Raw genomic sequence first — 6,830 nt, 5'->3', positions numbered from 1 at the left:
AGGAGACTTCAATTGACCCCTTTTTGTTGTGTAATAAGAGCCGTCGAACGGCGCTATGTCTGCTCACGCGAGTGACTTGCCGCAGCGAACCGACCGCGCTTTCCTTTACGTGTCAGTGATCGCGCTCAGCGTTTCAGTGACGGAGATGACAGCTTGTCTGCAGAACGTCATTTCTTTCGGCCCTGCATATATTCTGGCGCAATCATCACTCTTCACATTGTGGTCGATGAACTTGGGCGCACTGCGTAGCCTATATGGAAGACACGTGCGTTAAAGACGGTGTGCCGATTGGGTCTTTGTCGTTTTCAAGTGACATCTGATTGCGCCTATAACATATCTTTCTAACCAAAGTAATCTGCGTCTGAAATGATCTTCCCTAGCTGCCAATTTGATCTTAATTCCTCATTTTAAATGTTGGGCACATCATATTGTCCATGGCTTCTAGTATCATTCTATTCACGGCACCGGACGCAGGTGTGTTAGAAATAAATATTACTGATCACTATCCCATATTTCTGCGTTTCGATTCCGTTGCAAAGCGTAATTCACCTTCCTTTATTCGGCATACATTGGACAAACAGAAATTTATCAATGCCGTTGCTAACACCGACTGGTCTGAAGTTTATCTTAAAGCCGACGCACAAGAAGCTTTCACTCTCTTTTCATCTTTACTCCTATCACATGTTCAATCCTGTACAGATAAACAAAAATGCAAAAAAATAATAGCATCACCAGCAAATCCATGGCTGACGAACGGATTGCTAACAGACATGCGCAAACGTGACAACCTCTACAAAAAAACTAAAAGGCAACCGTTTAACACGAACTTGCTTGCTCGTTACAAAAAATTTTGCAACCTAATAAACATGCAGCTAAAAGAAGCTAAAAGAAAGTATTATGAGCAAAAAATAACTGAGGCCGGAAATAGTACGAGAAAAAAATGGGAAATCATTAATTCCTTTTTGAATAGAAACCCACATACGGATAAAATAACTACAGTGGTTCACAATGATGTCACTTACAGTAACCCGACTGACATCGCTGATCAGTTTGCAAGGTTCTTCTTTAACGCTGAGTCCACCCTACCGCCATTAAATGAAGCGGTCTTAGATCGCCTACCCCATTGGTTCTTTCTGTTTCCCACTACTCCAGATGAAATAATCAGCGTAATAGGTACCTTAAAAATGACAAGTGCTGGCCTTGATGGCATTCATTCCTCCCATATAAAAATGGTATCTCAATTTATATCAAATGTATTCTGTTCGATTGTGAATTTAATGTTTAAATCTGGTGTTTTCCCGCATGAACTGAAGCAGGGTAAAATAATCCCCGTACATAAAAAAGGAGATACTTCGTCACTTAATAACTACCGCCCCATTTGCATCTTACCCTTTTTGAGCAAAGTAATTGAAAAACTGATCTCTACACGTCTCACAAATTACCTGAACAAATTTAATATACTATCCCCCTGTCAATTTGGCTTCCGCTCCGGCTACTCCAGTGACCTTGCGCTAATTTCACTTACTGACCAATTAAAAAGTGCTATCGACAGCGGTTACTATGTGGGAAGCGTTTTCATCAACCTAACTAAAGCTTTCGATACGATCAATCATCACATTCTTTTTCATAAACTTGAAGCACTTGGTATAACTGGCCCACCGTTACTATTACTGCGTAGCTATCTCCATAACCGTACACAGAAGGTGGTAATTTCAAATGCGTATTCCTCAACCAAATTATCTAACATTGGCGTACCCCAGGGCTCCATTCTGGGGCCCCTTTTGTTTTTACTCTATATTAATGATTTGCCGAATTGCCTCTCTTCATCCAGTTGCATATTATACGCAGACGATACCACAATTTTTAACTCCGATACGAGTGTTACGTCCTTAACTGAAAAATTAAATTCTGACCTGTCACAACTGGCTCAGTGGTGCAGTAATAACATGTTACAAATTAATGCGTGTAAGACAAAATTTGTTGTCTTCTCTTCACCGCAAAAACCTTTACCTTCTATCCCTCCTGTTAAAATTGCTCGCAATGACATCCCTGTAAGCGACTGCTGTAGATTCCTAGGCGTTGAACTCGATAGTAACTTGAAATACCACCGACACGTAGCATATATTAGGAAAAAAATGACGTATGGCGTTAGAACACTGATTAAATCCCGCCGTTATTTCAATCCTTCAATACTAATGTCACTGTATTTTTCGTTTGTTCATTCACACATTTCTTACTGTATTACTTCATGGGGTAACACTTACACCACTCATCTTACTTCAGTTCAGACAATTCAAAACCAAGCGATAAGAATTGCCACGTCAAGCCCATTTCTCACTAACGCTACGTCATTGCTTCACGAAAACAATATATTAACTGTAACCGAACTAGTTAAATATAACCTTGGTATTTATATGTATAGAATTGTAAACAATCAACTTCCGCACTTAAATGTGATTCCTTCAAATAGGAATGTCACAAGGTTTGCATTAAACAATAACTTTCTCTTGCCAAAAGTTCGCACTAATTACGGCAAGCAAACCGTTTATTTTTCTGGAATTTCTTTTTGGAATAGTTTTCCTTCTGACATTAAAGCATCCCGCTCCCTGAATGTACTTAAATCGAAGTTAAAAAATCATATCATGTCAACAAACTAGCCTGTTTTCTGTTTCTTAATTGTTTCTTGATCATTGTGAGTGGCGTTCTGTAATCACTTGTTTATGTAATAAGCGTGTTATTCTTGGTTTTCAATTGTTTCTGTGAGATTACAAGTGTATATTCCTACTTTATTTGTCTCATTTGCATTTTACTGTAGTTCTGTCTCTCTGCTATATACATTACAATTTTTTTCACTTCTACATTGTACAAGAGGTCCCCTTACAGTCTCTGACTATGGGACCTCTTTCTGTATATCTTGCACATGTCATCTGAATTTTGCACAATACACCTTTTCTGATTTCTGATTTCTGATTTCCTTTTACCTCATATCCGATGCTTTGATAATTGTAATTAGTTGTTTTGTATAACTCTGCCCCGTGTCGTAAAAATATTTAGCCCCGCTTCTCTCAGTGAATTGGAGATGAACGCCAGAGCGGAGTGCCTCCCCTTGTGATTCTCCGTTATTTTTGATTTAGCAAGGTTATAGTTGTGTTCAGTGTGCAGCGAGCAGAGACAGCCGAATGAGGCGGCCGCTGTCGCTGCTGTTCTGCTCTCTTCGCCCGGCGTCCCGTCGAACGAAAGATTCCTGGGCCATTTCCACTACTGTGAAACCTGGAGAGGGGCGAAGCGTGCAGTGTAAAGTGTATTCTTGGCGCTTTGGCGTTTTTTCCCACGAAGATGAAACCGTCGGGGGTAGAGGTATACAGCTTTGCTGTAAGTCTCGTGACTTTGAAGCACGAAGCGTTCTATAACTCGAGGCGCTGGAAAACGAGTGTCCCGGTACGTTCTTTTAGTACGCGTTTTTCCACAGAGGTGAAACGTCTAGCGCGAGGCGTTGGAAAACGAGTGTCCCGGTGTGTTCTTTCAGAACGCGTTGCAAAACGAGTTCCCGGTGTTTTAGTACCGTGACTACATGACGACATGAAACGACGACGACATGAGACGCCGACAGCCCAAGCCCCTAAGGACTAGGACTTCGCCCCCTAAAAACTGATGGTCCTGCTTCATCCATGCCTACACCAACACCACTACGCACATGCACTACACATCCAACAGCGAGCAGATATAGCGAAACCAGGAGGCGCAGCGCCAGGGACAGTTCTGCCAGCAAGAACGACTTCATCTTTCTTTCTGGCTCGTCATTCTCTCGCGCAGCAGACAAGCTGCTCGGCGCATGCCAGGACGTTCCCTAGCCACGGAGCCGCGCGCGTCCTCCTTTCTTTCTGTACCGGCAATATTTCGCACAAGAGGCTTCAGAGACGAGTTTCTTGCTCCCGCGATAAACGCGCCGGTGACGTGGCTGAGAGACCACTGTGCGCCCCTTCGAAGCCAACATCATCGCGTCGGTGTATGTTCCAACTTCGGCCGAGCTCTACTGTGTTCGAACTACGCACGGCAGTTTTGTCGGCGGGTCCGGCCCTGCATGTTTACGCATGTTTACTTTCAACGTGTGCACAAAGTCTTATAGATTGCACACCCCGCCCCCTTAGACATTAATCGGACGCCCCTGATTGCTGGTCGATATACTGGCTAGACAGTTTTGTATGTGAAAGCTGCTTTCAGGCCTCCCCGCTATTCGAAACACTCGACTGGAATAATATTACATTTTTGCAAGAAAGTCTCTGGTTATAGCCTACAAGTCGCTTGGCGAACATGTGCCGCATGCCGACGTCACTAAACTATGTCTCATCGAGTAAGCGTGCAGTGCATGCACTAAAGAGGCGTCAAAACAGTAAAAAAAAAAAAAAAAAAAATGACACTAAGCCCGGTGCACTCACAACATCTTTTTTTTTTTTTTTGAAGCCATAGCAAATGTCACATCTTGTATCTTACACAGGGTAATGAACGGCGCATTATTTACGACGACTATCATCCTTCCGCAGCTATTCATTTCCCACTTAAAACTGACTTTCGAAACACAACGTGCTTACAGGAAATACAATAAAATATTTTTAACAGCTAGCCTGGCTTGAAGCCAACTCATCAATTTATCTTTAAAAAATTAAGGGTGGCGACTATTTGTTTTCGTTTGCATTAAAACTGCATAGGTGAGAAAACTAGTCTTCCTTATAGATATGAGAGCACAGTTAGCGGTAACTACTTTTTTGGGATATAGCGTAACACGATATCGAATGATTTATAAACGATACGTGTTTCTACACTTTCAAGAAATTTGCGGATTGCTTTACTTTCTACGTATTTCACTTTTTTGAGTGTTATTAACATAATTTTGCATGATTTTTTCAACAATACGCACTTCGGCAATTTTAAGAACACTAGATGTCGCACAACAAGGAACCGTGAATGGCGTATTAGTAAGTGAACACACATCATCGTCATGCGCACGCCTCCCCCTCACCCTTTCGCGAAGCGTCGCACAGACCAGCGTCTCGTGCGGGCACAGCATACAGCCCTCCCCCGAACCCTTTCGCCACACTTTCCTCCGCAGTTTTCTTTCTGTCGTCGCTGGTTACAATCGCCATCGCCGCCGCCAAACTGCAGCAGCGGCGGCCAAAGTGGTGCGCACCAAAAATCTAATCCCCTCCGTCTAACGACGATGATTGTTGAAACACGAAGCTTTCTTGTGTGCGAAAATCAAATGGCGAAGTGCCAAAGTCAAAGCCGCTACAATCAAAGTCAAAGCGTCAACGAGCAAAGTGCAAACCGCCTGAGAGTCAAAGTACAAGCGTCAGCGATCAAAGCGCAAACCGCCTGGGAGTCAAAGTCCAAACTCAGACAACTTGCAAACAAATCCCTCACGAGAAAGCTGATCCCTTCCCATCGTCAACCGTGTCGGGAGGGGCCCAGGTTCGATTTCGACCACGGGAAGCGCTGTTTTCTTGTGTCATAATAATAATCATAATCATCATGTGCCCTCCCGTTGTGTAAAGTTGTCTTTCCTGCAGTGCGTTTGGGTTACGACCCCGACATCGGTGAGACCAAGACAGCTTCGCTTTAACAAAGGTTGGGCCCCGCACATAGCGCATAACTTGAGGTCTGCCTTCAAAGGGTGCTCCCCAGCAAACAGAGTCAAGATGCGGTGAAGCTTGAAGCCTGCAAAACGGAGTTTCGGCCAAAAATGAAGCATGTCCCGTATCCGGTAAAACTTGAGCCCCAGCACTACATCGCAGAACGCGTAAATAAACTGAACTAAGTTTTGTAAATGTCCGAGGGAAATAAAATTGTCGTGAAAGAAAAAAGTGGTCTCGAACTGCTGCGCGTTAAGCCCCCGCTGCGATTAAGCTCTCGATATTCCCGCAGTGATTTCGTCAGGAAACTTCGGGAAAGGTCTGCTGAGCACGAGGACGCGGGTTCAATTCCCGGCAGCGGCGGCCAATTTTCTGATGGAGGCGAAAAGCAAAAATGCCCGTGAGTGCGAAATTTCAGTGCACGGTAAACATCCCCAGGTGGTCAAAATTAATCCGGAGCCCTCCACTACGGCGCGCCTCATCGCCTGCGTAGCGTCGGCGCGTTAAACAACAACAACAACAACAACACTTATATGGGGAGGGGAGGGTGTCGCAGATTGAAAACAATCCTGACACGTATAAGTGGTCCACGGTAGAGTGCTTCGGTAATTTTCTTCCAACTGACAATTTTCTTCGAGGTTTAGCTCCCAGGTTGGTCAATGTGGCCTGCTCACGTGACCCTTATACTGGATGGCAGGCATAGCAAGTTGGCACATTTTTGCCTTAGCTACGGTAGCCAAACACTTCTTCAACACACTTTAACGGAGCGGGATTCGTTAAAGTTGGGACGGATCCTGTGCCCCAGTTCATAGAAAGTTAGCAACACAGCGCAAAAAAGACCAAGGACGAGGCGGAGACGACAAACAAGCGACAGCGCTTGTTTGTCGTGCTTGTTTGTCGTCTCCGTCTCGTCCTTGGTCTTTTTTGCGCTGTGTTGCTAATGGATTACCAACTAGCCGGAACCCTCACGCTTTTAGGTCATAGAAAGTGTTAGAGCGAACTCTGCGAAAAGCTTCCGGTAAGAGAGATTCCTTTCACGCAGGAAATGTTACGGATAGTGAATGGGGATATAATGGAGAGCAGCAGTGAGAAAGCAAGGGAGTAGGTGAACGTTAGGGTTAGCGAAGCGTCTTAGCATAGGAATCGGACAAATGGTTCAAGTCCTGGCAAAAAAAAAAAAAATCTGTACGCGATTAGAGCAGC

The 6,830-nt window shown here is 44.2% G+C and overlaps 1 protein-coding gene across 1 annotated transcript in view; it reads left to right on the top strand.

Annotated features, from left to right (window-relative positions):
* Positions 1–6,830, top strand: part of LOC144145325 (UPAR/Ly6 domain-containing protein crok-like) — a 115,082-nt gene that overhangs the window by 94,205 nt on the left and 14,047 nt on the right. The gene's annotated exons all lie outside the window — the stretch shown is intronic.

Source organism: Haemaphysalis longicornis, unplaced genomic scaffold (assembly GCF_048455015.1).
Source record: "Haemaphysalis longicornis isolate Haplotype H1 unplaced genomic scaffold, Haemaphysalis longicornis Haplotype H1 scaffold_1, whole genome shotgun sequence".
In the NCBI taxonomy this organism is placed as follows: Eukaryota; Metazoa; Arthropoda; class Arachnida; order Ixodida; family Ixodidae; genus Haemaphysalis; species Haemaphysalis longicornis.
The sequence above is the reverse complement of the archived record's forward strand: the minus strand, read 5'-3'. Positions and strand labels throughout refer to the sequence as shown.